Here is a 25272-nt window from a genome sequence, read left to right as displayed (position 1 = left end):
TGGTCTCACCACCGTCTTGAGACGGTGGCTTCCTTTCATTCTCGCTGACACTCTTTTATCACATAACACACCTGACACTTTTGTCCACCCGTTCCAACCTGATTGCAGTGGCCTCTTCACCTCTTTTCCACACTCTCCGTTGCTCTGAACCGTTGACCCTAAGTACTTAAAGTCCTGCACCTTCTTCACCTCTGCCCCCTGTAACCTCACCGTTCCACCTGGGTCCCTCTCATTGACACACATCTCAGTTTTCCAGAGCAGACCTCCATCTCTCTAGATTTTCCTCCACCTGCTCCCTGTTCTCACTACAAATCACAATGTCATCCGCAAACATCATAGTCCACGGAGATTCCAGTCTAACCTCATCTGTCAGCCTGTCCGCCACCAGAGCAAGGAAGAAGGGGCTCAGAGCCGATCCTTGATGCAGACCCACCGCCACCTTGAACTCCTCTGTCACACCTACAGCACACCTCACCGTGGACTTACAGCTTTCATACATGTCCTTTATCACTCTAACATACTTCTCTGCCACTCCAGAATTCCTCAAACAATACCACAGCTCCTCTCTCGGCACCCTGTCATACGCTTTCTCTAAGTCTACGAAGACACAATGCACCTCCCCGTGACCTTCTCTGTATTTCTCCATCGGCATCCTCAAAGCAAAAACTTCATCTGTTGGACTCTTTCTAGGCATGAAACCATATTGCTCACCTCTGCCCTTAGCCTAGCTTCCACTACTATTTCCCAAAACTTCATTGTGTGGCTCATCAACTTTTTTCCTCTGTAGTTGCCACAGCTCTGCTCATCTCCCTTGTTCTTAAAAATGGGCACCAGTACACTTCTCCTCCAGTCCTCGGCCCTCCTCTCACTCTCCAAGATCTTGTTAAACAAACTAGTCAGAAACTCTACTGCCACCTCTCCTAGACACTTTCATACCTCCACAGGTATATCATCAGGACCCGCTGCCTTTCCACTCTTCATCCTCTTCAACGTCCTCCTCACTTCACTCTTACCAATCTTGGCTACTTCCTGCTCCACACCAGTCACCTCTTCTACTCTTTGTTCCCTTTCATTTTTTCTCATTGATTAACTCTTAAAAAGTTCTCGTTCCATCTTCCCATCACAATCCTGGCACCTGTCAATTTATTTCCATCCTTATCGTTAATCACCCTAACCTGCTGCACATCCTTCCCATCTCTGTCTCTTAGTCTGGCCAACCTGAACAAATCCACCTCTCCGTCTTTAGTGTCCAACCTAGCATACAAGTCCTCATATGCTCTTTGCCACCTCTACCTTCCCCTTACGCTGCCTCTCCCTGTACTCTTGTCGACACTCTTCAGTCCTCGCAGTGTCCCACTTCTTCTTAGCTAACCTTTTTCTCTGTATACACTCCTGAAGTTCCTCGTTCTGCCGCCAAATCACCTTGTCCACTTTCCTGTTTCCAGATGACACACCGAGTACCCTCGGTGTTCCCTATGAAAGTCCCCCAGTGACTTTCATTTTCAGCTGTACAAGAAATCAAGTTGTTCTGCAGTTTTAGTGTTGGTCCCAGATCTTCTCCAGTGTGGCCAAAATCAAACGTGGGGCTCGAACCCACGACCCCGAGTTTAAGAGTCTCATGCTCTACCGACTGAGCTAGCCGGGGCGTTAAAAGGACACCTGAAAAGACCCTTTGACCCTCAATAAAGCAACATTTTTCCAGGCGTGTTTAAGCAAAGTCCCACTCTGTTTCAGCAATCACTTTTAGATCAGCTGCAACTATTTAGCCGTTTGTTTTCTGCATCTTCCTCCAGACAGTAAGTCTTAGGCTTGGAATAAATTGCTTCGAACTAATCGTTTGCATGCACATCATGGCCACCTCACTTGACGTGAGTTGATGTGGAGGGTCAGTTGTGCGCGTGGTCAGAAATTACTGCCAGGAGTGCCCGAGGTGCACTTTCGTAAGAATGTTGTGGCAGCATTATCTCAGCAGCACAATGGTATATGGTAGAGAAGGATTATGCAATAGTGTTGCCATGTCTTTTGCTTTGTGCAACAAAAGAAATCACGAGTTGTTAAAGTTTTCAAAGTTGTTCAATACAAATATGTCTAAATCATTAGCAACATGCAGATCAAAGTAATGTCAGGAGAGGGATTTGAACCCACGCCTCCACTGGAGACCAGAAGTCCCTTTGGAGAAGGAGTTCTTCCTTGAGTCTGGCGCCTTAGACCGCTCGGCCATCCTGACAGCCGTTGGTGGGCGCCGACTCTTTAGGACAGTGGAACTAAGTCATTAGGTTGTTATTCTCTAATTCAATCAACACACTCAAGGTGTTCTTGAGGAAAGTCTCAATTTGTTGCAATACTCACCTTTGTCTCAGCTGGAAAGGGCCGTCAGTCGGGACTTTGCGCAACTTATGACAGTGTAATGAAGTGAGTGAAGCTCTTGTTTGTGAGTTTAGTGGGTTTCAGTTGGAGTGTTGGTTAGATGATCGATATTGTTTGGCAAAACGTTTGTACGGGTAGCCAAGTCTGGCTGCAGTTGCAGCTGGATTTTCTGAATTGCTACTTTTTCGAAAACCTCAGCATCCATCGTAGGGCTTGCAGCCTTTTGTTACGCTTATGCACAGTTTGAGAAAGCTGATTGGAAACATGGTTACGTGTATAAACGACAACAAAATTGCGGTACTCCGAGTGGTATCTAGTCGGGTAAAGTCGGTTTCCATATCCCAATTTGTAAAATCAGCTGCCCTGACAAAGCCGACTGTAATTTGGCTACTTTACTGTGTGTAATTGCAGGAAGTGACTTTCATTTACAGCTGTACAAGAAATAAAGGTTTTGTGCAGTTTTAGCATTGGTCCCAGATCTTATCCAGTGTGGCCGTATTAAAACCACCACGCATAACATGGGGCTCGAAACCACGACCCTGAGATTAAAAGTCTCATGCTCTACCGCCTGAGCTAGCCGGGCCTCAAAGAGGACCCTGAAAAGACCCTTTGACCTTCAATGAAGCAACATATTTCCAGGCGTCTTTGAGCAAAGTCCCACTTTGTTTCAGCAATCGCTCTTACATCAGCTGCAACTATTTAGCCGTTTGTTTTCTGCAACTTCCTCCAGACAGTAAGTCTTAGGCTTGGAGTATATTGCTTTGAACTAACCGTTTGACCTCATTATTGAGCCTGTCCATCCTCGTTACTCCCAAAGAGAACCTCAACATCTTAAGGTCTGCTACCTCCAGCTCTGCCTCCTGTGTTTTCTTCAGTGCCGCTGTCTCTAAGCCGAACAACATCGCTGGTCTCACCACCGTCTTGAGACGGTGGCTTCCTTTCATTCTCGCTGACACTCTTTTATCACACAACACACCTGACACTTTTGTCCACCCGTTCCAACCTGATTGCAGTGGCCTCTTCACCTCTTTTCCACACTCTCCGTTGCTCTGAACCGTTGACCCTAAGTACTTAAAGTCCTGCACCTTCTTCACCTCTGCCCCCTGTAACCTCACCGTTCCACCTGGGTCCCTCTCATTGACACACATCTCAGTTTTCCAGAGCAGACCTCCATCTCTCTAGATTTTCCTCCACCTGCTCCCTGTTCTCACTACAAATCACAATGTCATCCGCAAACATCATAGTCCACGGAGATTCCAGTCTAACCTCATCTGTCAGCCTGTCCGCCACCAGAGCAAGGAAGAAGGGGCTCAGAGCCGATCCTTGATGCAGACCCACCGCCACCTTGAACTCCTCTGTCACACCTACAGCACACCTCACCGCGGTCTTACAGCTTTCATACATGTCCTCCATCACTCTAACATACTTCTCTGCCACTCCAGAATTCCTCATACAATACCACAGCTCCTCTCTCGGCACCCTGTCATACGCTTTCTCTAAGTCTACGAAGACACAATGCACCTCCCCATGACCTTCTCTGTATTTCTCCATCGGCATCCTCAAAGCAAATACTTCATCTGTTGGACTCTTTCTAGGCATGAAACCATATTGCTCACCTCTGCCCTTAGCCTAGCTTCCACTACTATTTCCCACAACTTCATTGTGTGGCTCATCAACTTTTTTCCTCTGTAGTTGCCACAGCTCTGCTCATCTCCCTTGTTCTTAAAAATGGGCACCAGTACACTTCTCCTCCAGTCCTCGGCCCTCCTCTCACTCTCCAAGATCTTGTTAAACAAACTAGTCAAAAACTCTACTGCCACCTCTCCTAGACACTTTCATACCTCCACAGGTATGTCATCAGGACCCGCTGCCTTTCCACTCTTCATCCTCTTCAACGTCCTCCTCACTTCACTCTTACTAATCTTGGCTACTTCCTGCTCCACACCAGTCACCTCTTCTACTCTTTGTTCCCTTTCATTTTCCTCATTGATTAACTCTTAAAAAGTTCTCCTTCCATCTTCCCATCACAATCCTGGCACCTGTCAATTTATTTCCATCCTTATCGTTAATCACCCTAACCTGCTGCACATCCTTCCCATCTCTGTCTCTTAGTCTGGCCAACCTGAACAAATCCACCTCTCCCTCTTTAGTGTCCAACCTAGCATACAAGTCCTCATATGCTCTTTGCCACCTCTACCTTCACCTTACGCTGCATCTCCCTGTACTCTTGTCGACACTCTTCAGTCCTCGCAGTGTCCCACTTCTTCTTAGCTAACCTTTTTCTCTGTATACACTCCTAAAGTTCCTCGTTCTGCCCCCAAATCACCTTGTCCACTTTCCTGTTTCCAGATGACACACCGAGTACCCTCGGTGTTCCCTATGAAAGTCCCCCAGTGACTTTCATTTTCAGCTGTACAAGAAATCAAGTTGTTCTGCAGTTTTAGTGTTGGTCCCAGATCTTCTCCAGTGTGGCCAAAATCAAACGTGGGGCTCAAACCCACGACCCTGAGATTAAGAGTCTCATGCTCTACCGACTGAGCTAGCCGGGCCCCTAAAAGGACACCTGAAAAGACCCTTTGATCTTCCATAAAGCAACATTTTTCCAGGCGTGTTTAAGCAAAGTCCCACTCTGTTTCAGCAATCACTTTTAGATCAGCTGCAACTATTTAGCCGTTTGTTTTCTGCATCTTCCTCCAGACAGTAAGTCTTAGGCTTGGATTAAATTGCTTCGAACTAATCGTTTGCATGCACATCATGGCCACCTCACTTGACGTGAGTTGATGTGGAGGGTCAGTTGTGCGCGTGGTCAGAAATTACTGCCAGGAGTGCCCGAGGTGCACTCTCGTAAGAATGTTGCGGCAGCATTATCTCAGCAGCACAATGGTATATTGTAGAGAAGGATTATGCAATAGTGTTGCCATGTCTTTTGCTTTGTGCAACAAAAGAAATCACGAGTTGTTAAAGTTTTCAAAGTTGTTCAATACAAATATGTCTAAATCATTAGCAACATGCAGATCAAAGTAATGTCAGGAGAGGGATTTGAACCCACACCTCCACTGGAGACCAGAAGTCCTTTTGGGGAAGGAGTTCTTCGTTGAGTCTGGCGACTTAGACCGCTCTGCCATCCTGACAGCCGTTGGTGGGCGCCGACTCTTTAGGACAGTGGAACTAAGTCATTAGGCTGTTATTCTCTAATTCAATCAACACACTCAAGGTGTTCTTGAGGAAAGTCTCAATTTGTTGCAATACTCACCTTTGTCTCAGCTGGAAAGGGCCGTCAGTCGGGACTTTGCGCAACTTATGACAGTGTAATGAAGTGAGTGAAGCTCTCGTTTGTGAGTTTAGTGGGTTTCAGTTGGAGTGTTGGTTAGATGATCGATACTGTTTGGCAAAACGTTTGTACGGGTAGCCAAGTCTGGCTGCAGTTGCAGCTGGATTTTCTGAATTGCTACTTTTTCAAAAACCTCAGCATCCATCGTAGGGCTTGCACCCTTTTGTTACGCTTATGCACAGTTTGAGAAAGCTGATTGGAAACATGGTTACGTGTATAAACGACAACAAAATTGCGGTACTCCGAGTGGTATCTAGTCGGGTAAAGTCGGTTTCCATATCCCAATTTGTGAAATCAGCTGCCCTGACAAAGCCGACTGTAATTTGGCTACTTTACTGTGTGTAATTGCAGGAAGTGACTTTCATTTTCAGCTGTACAAGAAATAAAGGTTTTGTGGAGTTTTAGTGTTGGTCCGAGATCTTATCCAGTGTGGCCGTATTAAAAGCACCACGCCCAATGTGGGGCTCAAACCCACGACCCTGAGATTAAAAGTCTCATGCTCTACCGCCTAAGCTAGCCGGGCCTCAAAGAGGACCCTGAAAAGACCCTTTGACCTTCAATGAAGCAACATATTTCCAGGCGTCTTTGAGCAAAGTCCCACTTTGTTTCAGCAATCGCTCTTACATCAGCTGCAACTATTTAGCCGTTTGTTTTCTGCAACTTCCTCCAGACAGTAAGTCTTAGGCTTGGAGTATATTGCTTTGAACTAACCTCAACATCTTAAGGTCTGCTACCTCCAGCTCTGCCTCCTGTGTTTTCTTCAGTGCCGCTGTCTCTAAGCCGAACAACATCGCTGGTCTCACCACCGTCTTGAGACGGTGGCTTCCTTTCATTCTCGCTGACACTCTTTTATCACACAACACACCTGACACTTTTGTCCACCCGTTCCAACCTGATTGCAGTGGCCTCTTCACCTCTTTTCCACACTCTCCGTTGCTCTGAACCGTTGACCCTAAGTACTTAAAGTCCTGCACCTTCTTCACCTCTGCCCCCTGTAACCTCACCGTTCCACCTGGGTCCCTCTCATTGACACACATCTCAGTTTTCCAGAGCAGACCTCCATCTCTCTAGATTTTCCTCCACCTGCTCCCTGTTCTCACTACAAATCACAATGTCATCCGCAAACATCATAGTCCACGGAGATTCCAGTCTAACCTCATCTGTCAGCCTGTCCGCCACCAGAGCAAGGAAGAAGGGGCTCAGAGCCGATCCTTGATGCAGACCCACCGCCACCTTGAACTCCTCTGTCACACCTACAGCACACCTCACCGCGGTCTTACAGCTTTCATACATGTCCTCCATCACTCTAACATACTTCTCTGCCACTCCAGAATTCCTCATACAATACCACAGCTCCTCTCTCGGCACCCTGTCATACGCTTTCTCTAAGTCTACGAAGACACAATGCACCTCCCCATGACCTTCTCTGTATTTCTCCATCGGCATCCTCAAAGCAAATACTTCATCTGTTGGACTCTTTCTAGGCATGAAACCATATTGCTCACCTCTGCCCTTAGCCTAGCTTCCACTACTATTTCCCACAACTTCATTGTGTGGCTCATCAACTTTTTTCCTCTGTAGTTGCCACAGCTCTGCTCATCTCCCTTGTTCTTAAAAATGGGCACCAGTACACTTCTCCTCCAGTCCTCGGCCCTCCTCTCACTCTCCAAGATCTTGTTAAACAAACTAGTCAGAAACTCTACTGCCACCTCTCCTAGACACTTTCATACCTCCACAGGTATGTCATCAGGACCCGCTGCCTTTCCACTCTTCATCCTCTTCAACGTCCTCCTCACTTCACTCTTACTAATCTTGGCTACTTCCTGCTCCACACCAGTCACCTCTTCTACTCTTTGTTCCCTTTCATTTTCCTCATTGATTAACTCTTAAAAAGTTCTCCTTCCATCTTCCCATCACAATCCTGGCACCTGTCAATTTATTTCCATCCTTATCGTTAATCACCCTAACCTGCTGCACATCCTTCCCATCTCTGTCTCTTAGTCTGGCCAACCTGAACAAATCCACCTCTCCCTCTTTAGTGTCCAACCTAGCATACAAGTCCTCATATGCTCTTTGCCACCTCTACCTTCACCTTACGCTGCATCTCCCTGTACTCTTGTCGACTCTCTTCAGTCCTCGCAGTGTCCCACTTCTTCTTAGCTAACCTTTTTCTCTGTATACACTCCTAAAGTTCCTTGTTCTGCCCCCAAATCACCTTGTCCACTTTCCTGTTTCCAGATGACACACCGAGTACCCTCGGTGTTCCCTATGAAAGTCCCCCAGTGACTTTCATTTTCAGCTGTACAAGAAATCAAGTTGTTCTGCAGTTTTAGTGTTGGTCCCAGATCTTCTCCAGTGTGGCCAAAATCAAACGTGGGGCTCGAACCCACGACCCTGAGATTAAGAGTCTCATGCTCTACCGACTGAGCTAGCCGGGCCTGTAAGACACCTGAACAGACCCTTTGACCCTCAATAAAGCAACATTTTTCCAGGCGTGTTTAAGCAAAGTCCCACTCTGTTTCAGCAATCACTTTTAGATCAGCTGCAACTATTTAGCCGTTTGTTTTCTGCATCTTCCTCCAGACAGTAAGTCTTAGGCTTGGAATAAATTGCTTCGAACTAATTCTCTGTATTTCTCCATCGGCATCCTCAAAGCAAATACTTCATCTGTTGGACTCTTTCTAGGCATGAAACCATATTGCTCACCTCTGCCCTTAGCCTAGCTTCCACTACTATTTCCCACAACTTCATTGTGTGGCTCATCAACTTTTTTCCTCTGTAGTTGCCACAGCTCTGCTCATCTCCCTTGTTCTTAAAAATGGGCATCAGTACACTTCTCCTCCAGTCCTCGGCCCTCCTCTCACTCTCCAAGATCTTGTTAAACAAACTAGTCAAAAACTCTACTGCCACCTCTCCTAGACACTTTCATACCTCCACAGGTATGTCATCAGGACCCGCTGCCTTTCCACTCTTCATCCTCTTCAACGTCCTCCTCACTTCACTCTTACTAATCTTGGCTACTTCCTGCTCCACACCAGTCACCTCTTCTACTCTTTGTTCCCTTTCATTTTCCTCATTGATTAACTCTTAAAAAGTTCTCCTTCCATCTTCCCATCACAATCCTGGCACCTGTCAATTTATTTCCATCCTTATCGTTAATCACCCTAACCTGCTGCACATCCTTCCCATCTCTGTCTCTTAGTCTGGCCAACCTGAACAAATCCACCTCTCCCTCTTTAGTGTCCAACCTAGCATACAAGTCCTCATATGCTCTTTGCCACCTCTACCTTCACCTTACGCTGCATCTCCCTGTACTCTTGTCGACTCTCTTCAGTCCTCGCAGTGTCCCACTTCTTCTTAGCTAACCTTTTTCTCTGTATACACTCCTAAAGTTCCTCGTTCTGCCCCCAAATCACCTTGTCCACTTTCCTGTTTCCAGATGACACACCGAGTACCCTCGGTGTTCCCTATGAAAGTCCCCCAGTGACTTTCATTTTCAGCTGTACAAGAAATCAAGTTGTTCTGCAGTTTTAGTGTTGGTCCCAGATCTTCTCCAGTGTGGCCAAAATCAAACGTGGGGCTCGAACCCACGACCCTGAGATTAAGAGTCTCATGCTCTACCGACTGAGCTAGCCGGGCCCCTAAAAGGACACCTGAAAAGACCCTTTGACCCTCCATAAAGCAACATTTTTCCAGGCGTGTTTAAGCAAAGTCCCACTCTGTTTCAGCAATCACTTTTAGATCAGCTGCCACTATTTAGCCGTTTGTTTTCTGCATCTTCCTCCAGACAGTAAGTCTTAGGCTTGGATTAAATTGCTTCGAACTAATCGTTTGCATGCACATCATGGCCACCTCACTTGACGTGAGTTGATGTGGAGGGTCAGTTGTGCGCGTGGTCAGAAATTACTGCCAGGAGTGCCCGAGGTGCACTCTCGTAAGAATGTTGCGGCAGCATTATCTCAGCAGCACAATGGTATATGGTAGAGAAGGATTATGCAATAGTGTTGCCATGTCTTTTGCTTTGTGCAACAAAAGAAATCACGAGTTGTTAAAGTTTTCAAAGTTGTTCAATACAAATATGTCTAAATCATTAGCAACATGCAGATCAAAGTAATGTCAGGAGAGGGATTTGAACCCACACCTCCACTGGAGACCAGAAGTCCCTTTGGGGAAGGAGTTCTTCCTTGAGTCTGGCGACTTAGACCGCTCTGCCATCCTGACAGCCGTTGGTGGGCGCCGACTCTTTAGGACAGTGGAACTAAGTCATTAGGTTGTTATTCTCTAATTCAATCAACACACTCAAGGTGTTCTTGAGGAAAGTCTCAATTTGTTGCAATACTCACCTTTGTCTCAGCTGGAAAGGGCCGTCAGTCGGGACTTTGCGCAACTTATGACAGTGTAATGAAGTGAGTGAAGCTCTCGTTTGTGAGTTTAGTGGGTTTCAGTTGGAGTGTTGGTTAGATGATCGATACTGTTTGGCAAAACGTTTGTACGGGTAGCCAAGTCTGGCTGCAGTTGCAGCTGGATTTTCTGAATTGCTACTTTTTCAAAAACCTCAGCATCCATCGTAGGGCTTGCAGCCTTTTGTTACGCTTATGCACAGTTTGAGAAAGCTGATTGGAAACATGGTTACGTGTATAAACGACAACAAAATTGCGGTACTCCGAGTGGTATCTAGTCGGGTAAAGTCGGTTTCCATATCCCAATTTGTGAAATCAGCTGCCCTGACAAAGCCGACTGTAATTTGGCTACTTTACTGTGTGTAATTGCAGGAAGTGACTTTCATTTTCAGCTGTACAAGAAATAAAGGTTTTGTGGAGTTTTAGTGTTGGTCCGAGATCTTATCCAGTGTGGCCGTATTAAAAGCACCACGCCCAATGTGGGGCTCGAACCCACGACCCTGAGATTAAAAGTCTCATGCTCTACCGCCTAAGCTAGCCGGGCCTCAAAGAGGACCCTGAAAAGACCCTTTGACCTTCAATGAAGCAACATATTTCCAGGCGTCTTTGAGCAAAGTCCCACTTTGTTTCAGCAATCGCTCTTACATCAGCTGCAACTATTTAGCCGTTTGTTTTCTGCAACTTCCTCCAGACAGTAAGTCTTAGGCTTGGAGTATATTGCTTTGAACTAACCTCAACATCTTAAGGTCTGCTACCTCCAGCTCTGCCTCCTGTGTTTTCTTCAGTGCCGCTGTCTCTAAGCCGAACAACATCGCTGGTCTCACAACCGTCTTGAGACGGTGGCTTCCTTTCATTCTCGCTGACACTCTTTTATCACACAACACACCTGACACTTTTGTCCACCCGTTCCAACCTGATTGCAGTGGCCTCTTCACCTCTTTTCCACACTCTCCGTTGCTCTGAACCGTTGACCCTAAGTACTTAAAGTCCTGCACCTTCTTCACCTCTGCCCCCTGTAACCTCACCGTTCCACCTGGGTCCCTCTCATTGACACACATCTCAGTTTTCCAGAGCAGACCTCCATCTCTCTAGATTTTCCTCCACCTGCTCCCTGTTCTCACTACAAATCACAATGTCATCCGCAAACATCATAGTCCACGGAGATTCCAGTCTAACCTCATCTGTCAGCCTGTCCGCCACCAGAGCAAGGAAGAAGGGGCTCAGAGCCGATCCTTGATGCAGACCCACCGCCACCTTGAACTCCTCTGTCACACCTACAGCACACCTCACCGCGGTCTTACAGCTTTCATACATGTCCTCCATCACTCTAACATACTTCTCTGCCACTCCAGAATTCCTCATACAATACCACAGCTCCTCTCTCGGCACCCTGTCATACGCTTTCTCTAAGTCTACGAAGACACAATGCACCTCCCCATGACCTTCTCTGTATTTCTCCATCGGCATCCTCAAAGCAAATACTTCATCTGTTGGACTCTTTTTAGGCATGAAACCATATTGCTCACCTCTGCCCTTAGCCTAGCTTCCACTACTATTTCCCACAACTTCATTGTGTGGCTCATCAACTTTTTTCCTCTGTAGTTGCCACAGCTCTGCTCATCTCCCTTGTTCTTAAAAATGGGCACCAGTACACTTCTCCTCCAGTCCTCGGCCCTCCTCTCACTCTCCAAGATCTTGTTAAACAAACTAGTCAGAAACTCTACTGCCACCTCTCCTAGACACTTTCATACCTCCACAGGTATGTCATCAGGACCCGCTGCCTTTCCACTCTTCATCCTCTTCAACGTCCTCCTCACTTCACTCTTACTAATCTTGGCTACTTCCTGCTCCACACCAGTCACCTCTTCTACTCTTTGTTCCCTTTCATTTTCCTCATTGATTAACTCTTAAAAAGTTCTCGTTCCTTGTTCTGCCGCCAAATCACCTTGTCCACTTTCCTGTTTCCAGATGACACACCGAGTACCCTCGGTGTTCCCTATGAAAGTCCCCCAGTGACTTTCATTTTCAGCTGTACAAGAAATCAAGTTGTTCTGCAGTTTTAGTGTTGGTCCCAGATCTTCTCCAGTGTGGCCATAATCAAAAGAGACCCCGCCCAACGTGGGGCTCGAACCCACGACCCTGAGATTAAGAGTCTCATGCTCTACCAACTGAGCTAGCCGGGCCGCTAAAAGGACACCTGAAAAGACCCTTTGACCCTCAATGAAGCAACATTTTTCCAGGCGTGTTTAAGCAAAGTCCCACTCTGTTTCAGCAATCACTTTTAGATCAGCTGCAACTATTTAGCCATTTGTTTTCTGCATCTTCCTCCAGACAGTAAGTCTTAGGCTTGGAATAAATTGCTTCGAACTAATCGTTTGCATGCACATCATGGCCACCTCACTTGACGTGAGTTGATGTGGAGGGTCAGTTGTGCGCGTGGTCAGAAATTACTGCCAGGAGTGCCCGAGGTGCATTCTCGTAAGAATGTTGCGGCAGCATTATCTCAGCAGCACAATGGTATATGGTAGAGAAGGATTATGCAATAGTGTTGCCATGTCTTTTGCTCTGTGCAACAAAAGAAATCACGAGTTGTTAAAGTTTTCAAAGTTGTTCAATACAAATATGTCTAAATCATTAGCAACATGTAGATCAAAGTAATGTCAGGAGAGGGATTTGAACCCACGCCTCCACTGGAGACCAGAAGTCCCTTTGGGGAAAGAGTTCTTCCTTGAGTCTGGCGCCTTAGACCGCTCGGCCATCCTGACAGCCGTTGGTGGGCGCCGACTCTTTAGGACAGTGGAACTAAGTCATTAGGTTGTTATTCTCTAATTCAATCAACATACTCAAGGTGTTCTTGAGGAAAGTCTCAATTTGTTGCAATACTCACCTTTGTCTCAGCTGGAAATGGCCGTCAGTCGGGACTTTGCGCAACTTTTGACAGTGTAATGAAGTGAGTGAAGCTCTTGTTTGTGAGTTTAGTGGGTTTCAGTTGGAGTGTTGGTTAGATGATCGATATTGTTTGGCAAAACGTTTGTACGGGTAGCCAAGTCTGGCTGCAGTTGCAGCTGGATTTTCTGAATTGCTACTTTTTCAAAAACCTCAGCATCCATCGTAGGGCTTGCAGCCTTTTTTTACGCTTATGTACAGTTTGAAAAAGCTGATTGGAAACATGGTTACGTGTATAAACGACAACAAAATTGCGGTACTCCGACTGGTATCTAGTCAGGTAAAGTCATTTTCCATATCCCAATTTGTGAAATCAGCTCCCCTGAGAAAGCCGACTGTAATTTGGCTACTTTACTGTGTGTAATTGCAGGAAGTGACTTTCATTTTCAGCTGTACAAGAAATCAAGGTTTTGTGGAGTTTTAGTGTTGGTCCGAGATCTTATCCAGTGTGGCCGTATTAAAAGCACCACGCCCAACGTGGGGCCGGAACCCACGACCCTGAGATTAAAAGTCTCATGCTCTACCGCCTGAGCTAGCCGGGCCTCAAAGAGGACCCTGAAAAGACCCTTTGACCTTCAATGAAGCAACATATTTCCAGGCGTCTTTGAGCAAAGCACCACTTTGTTTCAGCAATCACTCTTACATCAGCTACAACTATTTAGCCGTTTGTTTTCTGCAACTTCCTCCAGACAGTAAGTCTTAGGCTTGGAGTATATTGCTTTGAACTAACCGTTTGTCCTCATTATTGAGCCTGTCCATCCTCGTTACTCCCAAAGAGAACCTCAACATCTTAAGGTCTGCTACTCCCAGCTCTGCCTCCTGTGTTTTCTTCAGTGCCGCTGTCTCTAAGCCGAACAACATCGCTGGTCTCACCACCGTCTTGAGACGGTGGCTTCCTTTCATTCTCGCTGACACTCTTTTATCACACAACTCACCTGACACTTTTGTCCACCCGTTCCAACCTGATTGCAGTGGCCTCTTCATCTCTTTTCCACACTCTCCGTTGCTCTGAACCGTTGACCCTAAGTACTTAAAGTCCTGCACCTTCTTCACCTCTGCCCCCTGTAACCTCACCGTTCCACCTGGGTCCCTCTCATTGACACACATCTCAGTTTTCCAGAGCAGACCTCCATCTCTCTAGATTTTCCTCCACCTGCTCCCTGTTCTCACTACAAATCACAATGTCATCCGCAAACATCATAGTCCATGGAGATTCCAGTCTAACCTCATCTGTCAGCCTGTCCGCCACCAGAGCAAGGAAGAAGGGGCTCAGAGCCGATCCTTGATGCAGACCCACCGCCACCTTGAACTCCTCTGTCACACCTACAGCACACCTCACCGCGGTCTTACAGCTTTCATACATGTCCTCCATCACTCTAACATACTTCTCTGCCACTCCAGAATTCCTCATACAATACCACAGCTCCTCTCTCGGCACCCTGTCATACGCTTTCTCTAAGTCTACGAAGACACAATGCACCTCCCCATGACCTTCTCTGTATTTCTCCATCGGCATCCTCAAAGCAAATACTTCATCTGTTGGACTCTTTCTAGGCATGAAACCATATTGCTCACCTCTGCCCTTAGCCTAGCTTCCACTACTATTTCCCACAACTTCATTGTGTGGCTCATCAACTTTTTTCCTCTGTAGTTGCCACAGCTCTGCTCATCTCCCTTGTTCTTAAAAATGGGCACCAGTACACTTCTCCTCCAGTCCTCGGCCCTCCTCTCACTCTCCAAGATCTTGTTAAACAAACTAGTCAGAAACTCTACTGCCACCTCTCCTAGACACTTTCATACCTCCACAGGTATGTCATCAGGACCCGCTGCCTTTCCACTCTTCATCCTCTTCAACGTCCTCCTCACTTCACTCTTACTAATCTTGGCTACTTCCTGCTCCACACCAGTCACCTCTTCTACTCTTTGTTCCCTTTCATTTTCCTCATTGATTAACTCTTAAAAAGTTCTCCTTCCATCTTCCCATCACAATCCTGGCACCTGTCAATTTATTTCCATCCTTATCGTTAATCACCCTAACCTGCTGCACATCCTTCCCATCTCTGTCTCTTAGTCTGGCCAACCTGAACAAATCCACCTCTCCCTCTTTAGTGTCCAACCTAGCATACAAGTCCTCATATGCTCTTTGCCACCTCTACCTTCACCTTACGCTGCATCTCCCTGTACTCTTGTCGACTCTCTTCAGTCCTCGCAGTGTCCCACTTCTTCTTAGCTAACCTTTTTCTCTGTATACACTCCTAAAGTTCCTCGTTCTGCCCCCAAATCACCTTGTCCACTTTCCTGTTTCCAGATGACACACCGAGTACCCTCGGTGTTCCCTATGAAAGTCCCCCAGTGACTTTCATTTTCAGCTGTACAAGAAATCAAGTTGTTCTGCAGTTTTAGTGTTTGTCCCAGATCTTCTCCAGTGTGGCCAAAATCAAACGTGGGGCTCGAACCCACGACCCTGAGATTAAGAGTCTCATGCTCTACCGACTGAGCTAGCCGGGCCTGTAAGACACCTGAACAGACCCTTTGACCCTCAATAAAGCAACATTTTTCCAGGCGTGTTTAAGCAAAGTCCCACTCTGTTTCAGCAATCACTTTTAGATCAGCTGCAACTATTTAGCCGTTTGTTTTCTGCATCTTCCTCCAGACAGTAAGTCTTAGGCTTGGAATAAATTGCTTCGAACTAATTCTCTGTATTTCTCCATCGGCATCCTCAAAGCAAATACTTCATCTGTTGGACTCTTTCTAGGCATGAAACCATATTGCTCACCTCTGCCCTTAGCCTAGCTTCCACTACTATTTCCCACAACTTCATTGTGTGGCTCATCAACTTTTTTCCTCTGTAGTTGCCACAGCTCTGCTCATCTCCCTTGTTCTTAAAAATGGGCATCAGTACACTTCTCCTCCAGTCCTCGGCCCTCCTCTCACTCTCCAAGATCTTGTTAAACAAACTAGTCAAAAACTCTACTGCCACCTCTCCTAGACACTTTCATACCTCCACAGGTATGTCATCAGGACCCGCTGCCTTTCCACTCTTCATCCTCTTCAACGTCCTCCTCACTTCACTCTTACTAATCTTGGCTACTTCCTGCTCCACACCAGTCACCTCTTCTACTCTTTGTTCCCTTTCATTTTCCTCATTGATTAACTCTTAAAAAGTTCTCCTTCCATCTTCCCATCACAATCCTGGCACCTGTCAATTTATTTCCATCCTTATCGTTAATCACCCTAACCTGCTGCACATCCTTCCCATCTCTGTCTCTTAGTCTGGCCAACCTGAACAAATCCACCTCTCCCTCTTTAGTGTCCAACCTAGCATACAAGTCCTCATATGCTCTTTGCCACCTCTACCTTCACCTTACGCTGCATCTCCCTGTACTCTTGTCGACTCTCTTCAGTCCTCGCAGTGTCCCACTTCTTCTTAGCTAACCTTTTTCTCTGTATACACTCCTAAAGTTCCTCGTTCTGCCCCCAAATTTTTCCAGGCGTGTTTAAGCAAAGTCCCACTCTGTTTCAGCAATCACTTTTAGATCAGCTGCAACTATTTAGCCATTTGTTTTCAGCATCTTCCTCGGACAGTAAGTATTACGCTTGGAATATATTGCTTTGAACTAACCGTTTGGGTGCACATCATGGCCACCTCACTTGACGTGAGTTAATGTGGAGCGTCAGTTGTGCGTGAAGTGAGTAAAGCTCTTGTAAGTGAGTTTAGTGGGTCTCAGTTGGAGTGTTGGTTAGATGATTAATTTTGTTTGGCAAAACGTTTGTACAAGCAGCCAAGTCTGGCTGCAGTTGCAGCTGGGTTTTCTGAATTGCTTCTCTTTCGAAAACCTCAGCATCCATCGTGGGGCTTGCAGCCTTTTGTTACGTATATAAGGACAGTTTGAGAAACCTCATTGGAAACCTGATTTCCAGGTGTGTTTGCGCAAAGTCCAAGAGCTTTGTGCAACAAAAGACAATCACGAGTGGCTAAATACAAACATGTCTAAATCATGACCAACATGCAGAGGGAAGAAATGTCAGGAGTGGGATTTCAACCCACGCCTCCATTGGAGACCAGACGTCCTTTTGGGGAAAGAGCCCTTTCATAAGTCTGGCACCTTAGACCGCTCGGCCATCCTGACAGCCATTGGTGGGAATTGACTCTTTAGGACAGTGGAATTAACTCATTAGTTTATTATTCTCTAATTCAATCAACATACTCAAGGTGTTCTTGAGAAAAGTCTCCATTTCTTGCAATATTCACCTTTGTCTCAGCTTCAAAGGACGTCAGTCGGGACTTTGCACAACTTATGACAGTGACATGAAGTGAGTGAAGCTCTTGTAAATGAGTTTAGTGGGTCTCAGTTGGATTGTTGGTTAGATGATTAATTTTGTTTGGTAAAAAAAATTGTACAAGCAGCCAAGTCTGGCTGCAGTTGCAGCTGGGTTTTCTGAATTGCTTCTCTTTCGAAAACCTCAGCATCCATCATGGGGCTTGCAGCCTTTTGTTACTTATATACGCACAGTTTGAGAAACCTGATTGGAAACATGGTTACGTTTATAAACGACAACGAAATTGGCGTTCTCCGACTGGTATCTAGTCGGGTAAAGTCAGTTTCCATACCTCAGTTTGTGAAATCAGCTCCCCTGAGAATGCCGACTGTAATTTGGCTACTTTACTGTGTGTAATTGCCGGAAGTGACTTTCATTTTCAGCTGGACAAGAGATCAAGTTTTTCTGCCGTTTTACTGTGGGTCTCCTGAAACTGAACTCCTGAAAAGACCTTTTGATCCTCAATAAAGCAACATATTTCCAGGCGTGTTTGAGCAAAGTCCCACTCTGTTTCAGCAATCACTTTTAGATCAGCTGCAACTATTTAGCCATTTGTTTTCAGCATCTTCCTCGGACAGTAAGTATTACGCTTGGAATATATTGCTTTGAACTAAACGTTTGCATGCACATCATGACCACCTCACTTGACGTGAGTTGATGTGGAGCGTCAGTTGTCAGAAATTACTGCCAGGAGTGCCCGAGGTGCGTTCTCGTAAGAATGTTGCGGCAGCATCATCTCAGCAGCACATTGGTATCTGGTAGAGAAGGATTATGCAATAGTGTCGCCATGTCTTTTGCTTTGTGCAACAAAAGACGATCACGAGTTGCTAAAGTTGTCAAATACAAACATGTCTTAATCATGATCAACATGCAAAGGGAAGAAATGTCAGGAGTGGGATTTGAACTCACGCCTCCATTGGAGACCAGAAGTCCCTTTGGGGAAAGAGCCCTTGCTTAAGTCTGGCGCCTTAGACCGCTCGGCCATCCTGACAGCCATTGGTGGGAATTGACTCTTTAGGACAGTGGAACTAACTCATTAGTTTATTATTCTCTAATTCAATCAACATACTCAAGGTGTTCTTGAGAAAAGTCTCCATTTCTTGCAATATTCACCTTTGTCTCAGCTTGAAAGGACGTCAGTCGGGACTTTGCACAACTTATGACAGTGACATGAAGTGAGTGAAGCTCTTGTAAGTGAGTTTAGTGGGTCTCAGTTGGAGTGTTGGTTATATGATTAATTTTGTTTGGCAAAAGGTTTGTACAAGCAGCCAAGTCTGGCTGCAGTTGCAGCTGGGTTTTCTGAATTGCTTCTCTTTCGAAAACCTCAGCATCCATCGTGGGGCTTGCAACCTTTTGTTACGTATATACGGACAGTTTGAGAAACCTCATTGGAAACCTGATTTCCAGGTGTATTTGCGCAAAGTCCCACTTTGTTTCAGCAATCACTTTTAGATCAACTGCAACTATTTAGCCATTTGTTTTTAGCATCTTCTTCGGATAGTAAGTCTTACGCTTGGAATATATTGCTTTGAACTAACCGTTTGCATGCACATCATGGCCACCTCACTTGACGTGAGTTGATGTTGAGCGTCAGTTGTCAGAAATTACTGCCAAGAGTGCCCGAGGTGCGTTCTCGTAAGAATGTTGCGGCAGCATCATCTCAGCAGCACATTGGTATCTGGTAGAGAAGGATTATGCAATAGTGTCGCCATGTCTTTTGCTTTGTGCAACAAAAGACAATCACGAGTTGCTAAAGTTTTCAAATACAAACATGTCTAAATCATGACCAACATGCAGAGGGAAGAAATGTCAGGAGTGGGATTTCAACCCACGCCTCCATTGGAGACCAGACGTCCTTTTGGGGAAAGAGCCCTTTCATAAGTCTGGCACCTTAGACCGCTCGGCCATCCTGACAGCCATTGGTGGGAATTGACTCTTTAGGACAGTGGAATTAACTCATTAGTTTATTATTCTCTAATTCAATCAACATACTCAAGGTGTTCTTGAGAAAAGTCTCCATTTCTTGCAATATTCACCTTTGTCTCAGCTTCAAAGGACGTCAGTCGGGACTTTGCACAACTTATGACAGTGACATGAAGTGAGTGAAGCTCTTGTAAATGAGTTTAGTGGGTCTCAGTTGGATTGTTGGTTAGATGATTAATTTTGTTTGGTAAAAAAAATTGTACAAGCAGCCAAGTCTGGCTGCAGTTGCAGCTGGGTTTTCTGAATTGCTTCTCTTTCGAAAACCTCAGCATCCATCATGGGGCTTGCAGCCTTTTGTTACTTATATACGCACAGTTTGAGAAACCTGATTGGAAACATGGTTACGTTTATAAACGACAACGAAATTGGCATTCTCCGACTGGTATCTAGTCGGGTAAAGTCAGTTTCCATACCTCAGTTTGTGAAATCAGCTCCCCTGAGAATGCCGACTGTAATTTGGCTACTTTACTGTGTGTAATTGCCGGAAGTGACTTTCATTTTCAGCTGGACAAGAGATCAAGTTTTTCTGCCGTTTTACTGTGGGTCTCCTGAAACTGAACTCCTGAAAAGACCTTTTGATCCTCAATAAAGCAACATATTTCCAGGCGTGTTTGAGCAAAGTCCCACTCTGTTTCAGCAATCACTTTTAGATCAGCTGCAACTATTTAGCCATTTGTTTTCAGCATCTTCCTCGGACAGTAAGTATTACGCTTGGAATATATTGCTTTGAACTAAACGTTTGCATGCACATCATGACCACCTCACTTGACGTGAGTTGATGTGGAGCGTCAGTTGTCAGAAATTACTGCCAGGAGTGCCCGAGGTGCGTTCTCGTAAGAATGTTGCGGCAGCATCATCTCAGCAGCACATTGGTATCTGGTAGAGAAGGATTATGCAATAGTGTCGCCATGTCTTTTGCTTTGTGCAACAAAAGACGATCACGAGTTGCTAAAGTTGTCAAATACAAACATGTCTTAATCATGATCAACATGCAAAGGGAAGAAATGTCAGGAGTGGGATTTGAACTCACGCCTCCATTGGAGACCAGAAGTCCCTTTGGGGAAAGAGCCCTTGCTTAAGTCTGGCGCCTTAGACCGCTCGGCCATCCTGACAGCCATTGGTGGGAATTGACTCTTTAGGACAGTGGAACTAACTCATTAGTTTATTATTCTCTAATTCAATCAACATACTCAAGGTGTTCTTGAGAAAAGTCTCCATTTCTTGCAATATTCACCTTTGTCTCAGCTTGAAAGGACGTCAGTCGGGACTTTGCACAACTTATGACAGTGACATGAAGTGAGTGAAGCTCTTGTAAGTGAGTTTAGTGGGTCTCAGTTGGAGTGTTGGTTATATGATTAATTTTGTTTGGCAAAAGGTTTGTACAAGCAGCCAAGTCTGGCTGCAGTTGCAGCTGGGTTTTCTGAATTGCTTCTCTTTCGAAAACCTCAGCATCCATCGTGGGGCTTGCAACCTTTTGTTACGTATATACGGACAGTTTGAGAAACCTCATTGGAAACCTGATTTCCAGGTGTATTTGCGCAAAGTCCCACTTTGTTTCAGCAATCACTTTTAGATCAACTGCAACTATTTAGCCATTTGTTTTTAGCATCTTCTTCGGATAGTAAGTCTTACGCTTGGAATATATTGCTTTGAACTAACCGTTTGCATGCACATCATGGCCACCTCACTTGACGTGAGTTGATGTTGAGCGTCAGTTGTCAGAAATTACTGCCAAGAGTGCCCGAGGTGCGTTCTCGTAAGAATGTTGCGGCAGCATCATCTCAGCAGCACATTGGTATCTGGTAGAGAAGGATTATGCAATAGTGTCGCCATGTCTTTTGCTTTGTGCAACAAAAGACAATCACGAGTTGCTAAAGTTTTCAAATACAAACATGTCTAAATCATGACCAACATGCAGAGGGAAGAAATGTCAGGAGTGGGATTTGAACCCACGCCTCCATTGGAGACCAGAAGTCCCTTTGGGGAAGGAGCCCTTGCTTAAGTCTGGCGCCTTAGACCGCTCGACCATCCTGAAAGCCATTGGTGGGAATGACTCTTTAGGACAGTGGAACTAACTCATTAGTTTATTATTCTCTAATTCAATCAACATACTGAAGGTGTTCTTGAGAAAAGTCTCCATTTCTTGCAATATTCACCTTTGTCTCAGCTTGAAAGGACGTCAGTTGGGACTTTGCACAACTTATAACAGTGACATGAAGTGAGTGAAACTCTTGTAACTGAGTTTAGTGGGTCTCAGTTGGATTGTTGGTTAGATGATTAATTTTGTTTGGAAAAACGATTGTACAAGCAGCCATATCTAGCTGCAGTTTCAGCTGGGTTTTCTGAATTGCTTCTCTTTCGAAAACCTCAGCATCCATCGTGGGGCTTGCAGGCTTTTGTTACGTATATACGCACAGTTTGAGAAACCTCATTGGAAACCTGATTTCCAGGTGTGTTTGCGCAAAGTCCCACTTTGTTTCAGCAATCACTTTTAGATCAACTGCAACTATTTAGCAGTTTGTTTTCTGCATCTTCCTCCAGACAGTAAGTCTTAGGCTTGGAATACATTGCTTTGAACTAACCGTTTGGGTGCACATCATGGCCACCTCACTTGACGTGAGTTAATGTGGAGCGTCAGTTGTGCGTGAAGTGAGTAAAGCTCTTGTAAGTGAGTTTAGTGGGTCTCAGTTGGAGTGTTGGTTAGATGATTAATTTTGTTTGGCAAAACGTTTGTACAAGCAGCCAAGTCTGGCTGCAGTTGCAGCTGGGATTTCTGAATTGCTTCTCTTTCGAAAACCTCAGCATCCATCGTGGGGCTTGCAGCCTTTTGTTACGTATATACGGACAGTTTGAGAAACCTTATTGGAAACCTTATTTCCAGGTGTGTTTGCGCAAAGTCCCACTTTGTTTCAGCAATCACTTTTAGATCAACTGCAACTATTTAGCCGTTTGTTTTTAGCATCTTCTTCGGACAGTAAGTCTTACGCTTGGAATATATTGCTTTGAACTAACCGTTTGCATGCACATCATGGCCACCTCACTTGACGTGAGTTGATGTTGAGCGTCAGTTGTCAGAAATTACTTCCAGGAGTGCCCGAGGTGCATTCTCGTAATAATGTTGCGGCAGCATCATCTCAGCAGCACATTGGTATCTGGTAGAGAAGGATTATGCAATAGTGTCGCCATGTCTTTTGCTTCGTGCAACAAAAGACAATCACGAGTTGCTAAAGTTGTCAAATACAAACATGTCTAAATCATGACCAACATGCAGAGGGAAGAAATGTCAGGAGTGGGATTTGAACCCACGCCTCCATTGGAGACCAGAAGTCCCTTTGGGGAAGACCGCTCGGCCATCCTGACAGCCATTGGTGGGAATTGACTCTTTAGGACAGTGGAACTAACTCATTAGTTTATTATTCTCTAATTCAATCAACATACTGAAGGTGTTCTTGAGAAAAGTCTCCATTTCTTGCAATATTCACCTTTGTCTCAGCTTCAAAGGACGTCAGTCGGGACTTTGCACAACTTATGACAGTGACATGAAGTGAGTGAAGCTCTTGTAAGTGAGTTTAGTGGGTCTCAGTTGGAGTGTTGGTTAGATGATTAATTTTGTTTGGCAAAACGTTTGTACAAGCAGCCATATCTGGCTGCAGTTGCAGCTGGGTTTTCTGAATTGCTTCTCTTTCAAAAACCTCAGCATCCATCGTGGGGCTTGCAGCCTTTTGTTACGTATATACGCACAGTGTGAGAAACCTCATTGGAAACCTGATTTCCAGGTGTGTTTGCGCCAAGTCCCACTTTGTTTCAGCAATCACTTTTAGATCAGCTGCAACTATTTACCAGTTTGTTTTCTGCATCTTCCTCCAGACAGTAAGTCTTAGGCTTGGAATATATTGCTTTGAACTAACCGTTTCGGTGCACATCATGGCCACCTCACTTGACGTGAGTTAATGTGGAGCGTCAGTTGTGCGTGAAGTGAGTAAAGCTCTTGTAAGTGAGTTTAGTGGGTCTCAGTTGGAGTGTTGGTTAGATGATTAATTTTGTTTGGCAAAAGGTTTGTACAAGCAGCCAAGTCTGGCTGCAGTTGCAGCTGGGTTTTCTGAATTGCTTCTCTTTCGAAAACCTCAGCATCCATCGTGGGGCTTGCAGCCTTTTGTTACGTATATACGGACAGTTTGAGAAACCTCATTGGAAATCTGATTTCCAGGTGTGTTTGCGCAAAGTCCCACTTTGTTTCAGCAATCACTTTTAGATCAGCTTCAACTATTTAGCCGTTTGTTTTTAGCATCTTCTTCGGACAGTAAGTCTTACGCTTGGAATATATTGCTTTGAACTAACCGTTTGCATGCACATCATGGCCACCTCACTTGACGTGAGTAGATGTTGAGCGTCAGTTGTCAGAAATTACTGCCAGGAGTGCCCGAGGTGCATTCTCGTAAGAATGTTGCGGCAGCATCATCTCAGCAGCACATTGGTATCTGGTAGAGAAGGATTATGCAATAGTGTCGCCATGTCTTTTGCTTTGTCCAACAAAAAACAATCACGAGTTGCTAAGTTGTCAAATACAAACATGTCTAAATCATGACCAACATGCAGAGGGAAGAAATGTCAGGAGTGGGATTTGAACCCACGCCTCCATTGGAGACCAGAAGTCCCTTTGGGGAAAGAGCCCTTGCTTAAGTCTGGCGCCTTAGACCGCTCGGCCATCCTGACAGCCATTGGTGGGAATTAACTCTTTAGGACAGTGGAACTAACTCATTAGTTCATTATTCTCTAATTCAATCAACATACTCAAGGTGTTCTTGAGAAAAGTCTCCATTTCTTGCAATATTCACCTTTGTCTCAGCTTCAAAGGACGTCAGTCGGGACTTTGCACAACTTATGACAGTGACATGAAGTGAGTGAAGCTCTTGTAAGTGAGTTTAGTGGGTCTCAGTTGGAGTGTTGGTTAGATGATTAATTTTGTTTGGCAAAACGATTGTACAAGCAGCCAAGTCTGGCTGCAGTTGCAGCTGGGTTTTCTGAATTGCTTCTCTTTCGAAAACCTCAGCATCCATCATGGGGCTTGCAGCCTTTTGTTACTTATATACGCACTGTTTGAGAAACCTGATTGGAAACATGGTTACGTTTATAAACGACAACGAAATTGGCGTTCTCCGACTGGTATCTAGTCGGGTAAAGTTAGTTTCCATACCTCAGTTTGTGAAATCAGCTCCCCAGAGAAAGCCGACTGTAATTTGGCTATTTTACTGTGTGTAATTGCCGGAAGTGACTTTCATTTTCAGCTGGACAAGAGATCAAGTTTTTCTGCCGTTTTAGTGTGGGTCTCCTGAAACTGAACTCCTGAAAAGACCTTTTGATCCTCAATAAAGCAACATATTTCCAGGCGTGTTTGAGCAAAGTCCCACTCTGATTCAGCAATCACTTTTAGATCAGCTGCAACTATTTAGCCATTTGTTTTCAGCATCTTCCTCGGACAGTAAGTATTACGCTTGGAATATATTGCTTTGAACTAACCGTTTGCATGCACATCATGGCCACCTCACTTGACAAGAGTTGATGTGGAGCGTCAGTTGTGCGTGAAGTGAGTAAAGGTCTTGTAAGTGAGTTTAGTGGGTCTCAGTTGGATTGTTGGTTGGATGATTAATTTTGTTTTCGCAAAACGATTGTACAAGCAGCCAAGTCTGGCTGCAGTTGCAGCTGGGTTTTCTGAATTGCTTCTCTTTCGAAAACCTCAGCATCCATCGTGGGGCTTGCAGCCTTTTGTTACGTATAAACGGACAGTTTGAGAAACCTCATTGGAAACCTGATTTTCAGGTGTGTTTGCGCAAAGTCCCACTTTGTTTCAGCAATCACTTTTAGATCAACTGCAACTATTTAGCCGTTTGTTTTTAGCATCTTCTTCGGACAGTAAGTCTTACGCTT

General features: G+C 45.3%; 14 non-coding genes across 14 annotated transcripts; all 14 read right to left on the bottom strand.

The window, feature by feature from the left end:
• Positions 1-2120: 2120 nt before the first annotated feature.
• Positions 2121-2227, bottom strand: trnal-caa (transfer RNA leucine (anticodon CAA)). The gene is made up of 2 exons: positions 2190-2227; positions 2121-2165 (listed from the first exon to the last, which is right to left on the bottom strand). It is a non-coding gene; the product is annotated as a tRNA-Leu (tRNA).
• Positions 2228-6148: 3921 nt separating this feature from the next.
• trnak-uuu (transfer RNA lysine (anticodon UUU)) lies at positions 6149-6221 on the bottom strand. Its single transcript has one exon. It is a non-coding gene; the product is annotated as a tRNA-Lys (tRNA).
• Positions 6222-8063: 1842 nt separating this feature from the next.
• Positions 8064-8136, bottom strand: trnak-cuu (transfer RNA lysine (anticodon CUU)). The gene has a single exon. It is a non-coding gene; the product is annotated as a tRNA-Lys (tRNA).
• A 1128-nt stretch (positions 8137-9264) lies between these two features.
• trnak-cuu (transfer RNA lysine (anticodon CUU)) lies at positions 9265-9337 on the bottom strand. Its single transcript has one exon. It is a non-coding gene; the product is annotated as a tRNA-Lys (tRNA).
• A 1232-nt stretch (positions 9338-10569) lies between these two features.
• trnak-uuu (transfer RNA lysine (anticodon UUU)) lies at positions 10570-10642 on the bottom strand. Its single transcript has one exon. It is a non-coding gene; the product is annotated as a tRNA-Lys (tRNA).
• Positions 10643-12208: 1566 nt separating this feature from the next.
• Positions 12209-12281, bottom strand: trnak-cuu (transfer RNA lysine (anticodon CUU)). The gene has a single exon. It is a non-coding gene; the product is annotated as a tRNA-Lys (tRNA).
• Positions 12282-12756: 475 nt separating this feature from the next.
• Positions 12757-12863, bottom strand: trnal-caa (transfer RNA leucine (anticodon CAA)). Its single transcript has 2 exons — positions 12826-12863; positions 12757-12801 (listed from the first exon to the last, which is right to left on the bottom strand). It is a non-coding gene; the product is annotated as a tRNA-Leu (tRNA).
• A 2616-nt stretch (positions 12864-15479) lies between these two features.
• trnak-cuu (transfer RNA lysine (anticodon CUU)) lies at positions 15480-15552 on the bottom strand. Its single transcript has one exon. It is a non-coding gene; the product is annotated as a tRNA-Lys (tRNA).
• Positions 15553-17067: 1515 nt separating this feature from the next.
• On the bottom strand, positions 17068-17174 carry trnai-uau (transfer RNA isoleucine (anticodon UAU)). Its single transcript has 2 exons — positions 17137-17174; positions 17068-17112 (listed from the first exon to the last, which is right to left on the bottom strand). It is a non-coding gene; the product is annotated as a tRNA-Ile (tRNA).
• A 1074-nt stretch (positions 17175-18248) lies between these two features.
• On the bottom strand, positions 18249-18355 carry trnal-uaa (transfer RNA leucine (anticodon UAA)). Its single transcript has 2 exons — positions 18318-18355; positions 18249-18293 (listed from the first exon to the last, which is right to left on the bottom strand). It is a non-coding gene; the product is annotated as a tRNA-Leu (tRNA).
• An 816-nt stretch (positions 18356-19171) lies between these two features.
• Positions 19172-19278, bottom strand: trnai-uau (transfer RNA isoleucine (anticodon UAU)). The gene is made up of 2 exons: positions 19241-19278; positions 19172-19216 (listed from the first exon to the last, which is right to left on the bottom strand). It is a non-coding gene; the product is annotated as a tRNA-Ile (tRNA).
• Positions 19279-20352: 1074 nt separating this feature from the next.
• trnal-uaa (transfer RNA leucine (anticodon UAA)) lies at positions 20353-20459 on the bottom strand. Its single transcript has 2 exons — positions 20422-20459; positions 20353-20397 (listed from the first exon to the last, which is right to left on the bottom strand). It is a non-coding gene; the product is annotated as a tRNA-Leu (tRNA).
• Positions 20460-21275: 816 nt separating this feature from the next.
• On the bottom strand, positions 21276-21382 carry trnal-uaa (transfer RNA leucine (anticodon UAA)). Its single transcript has 2 exons — positions 21345-21382; positions 21276-21320 (listed from the first exon to the last, which is right to left on the bottom strand). It is a non-coding gene; the product is annotated as a tRNA-Leu (tRNA).
• Positions 21383-23953: 2571 nt separating this feature from the next.
• On the bottom strand, positions 23954-24060 carry trnal-uaa (transfer RNA leucine (anticodon UAA)). Its single transcript has 2 exons — positions 24023-24060; positions 23954-23998 (listed from the first exon to the last, which is right to left on the bottom strand). It is a non-coding gene; the product is annotated as a tRNA-Leu (tRNA).
• Between the last annotated feature and the right edge of the window lie 1212 nt (positions 24061-25272).

The sequence above is a fragment of the Channa argus genome, unplaced genomic scaffold (assembly GCF_033026475.1).
Source record: "Channa argus isolate prfri unplaced genomic scaffold, Channa argus male v1.0 Contig039, whole genome shotgun sequence".
In the NCBI taxonomy this organism is placed as follows: Eukaryota; Metazoa; Chordata; class Actinopteri; order Anabantiformes; family Channidae; genus Channa; species Channa argus.
This window is presented reverse-complemented; position numbering and strand designations above follow the sequence as displayed.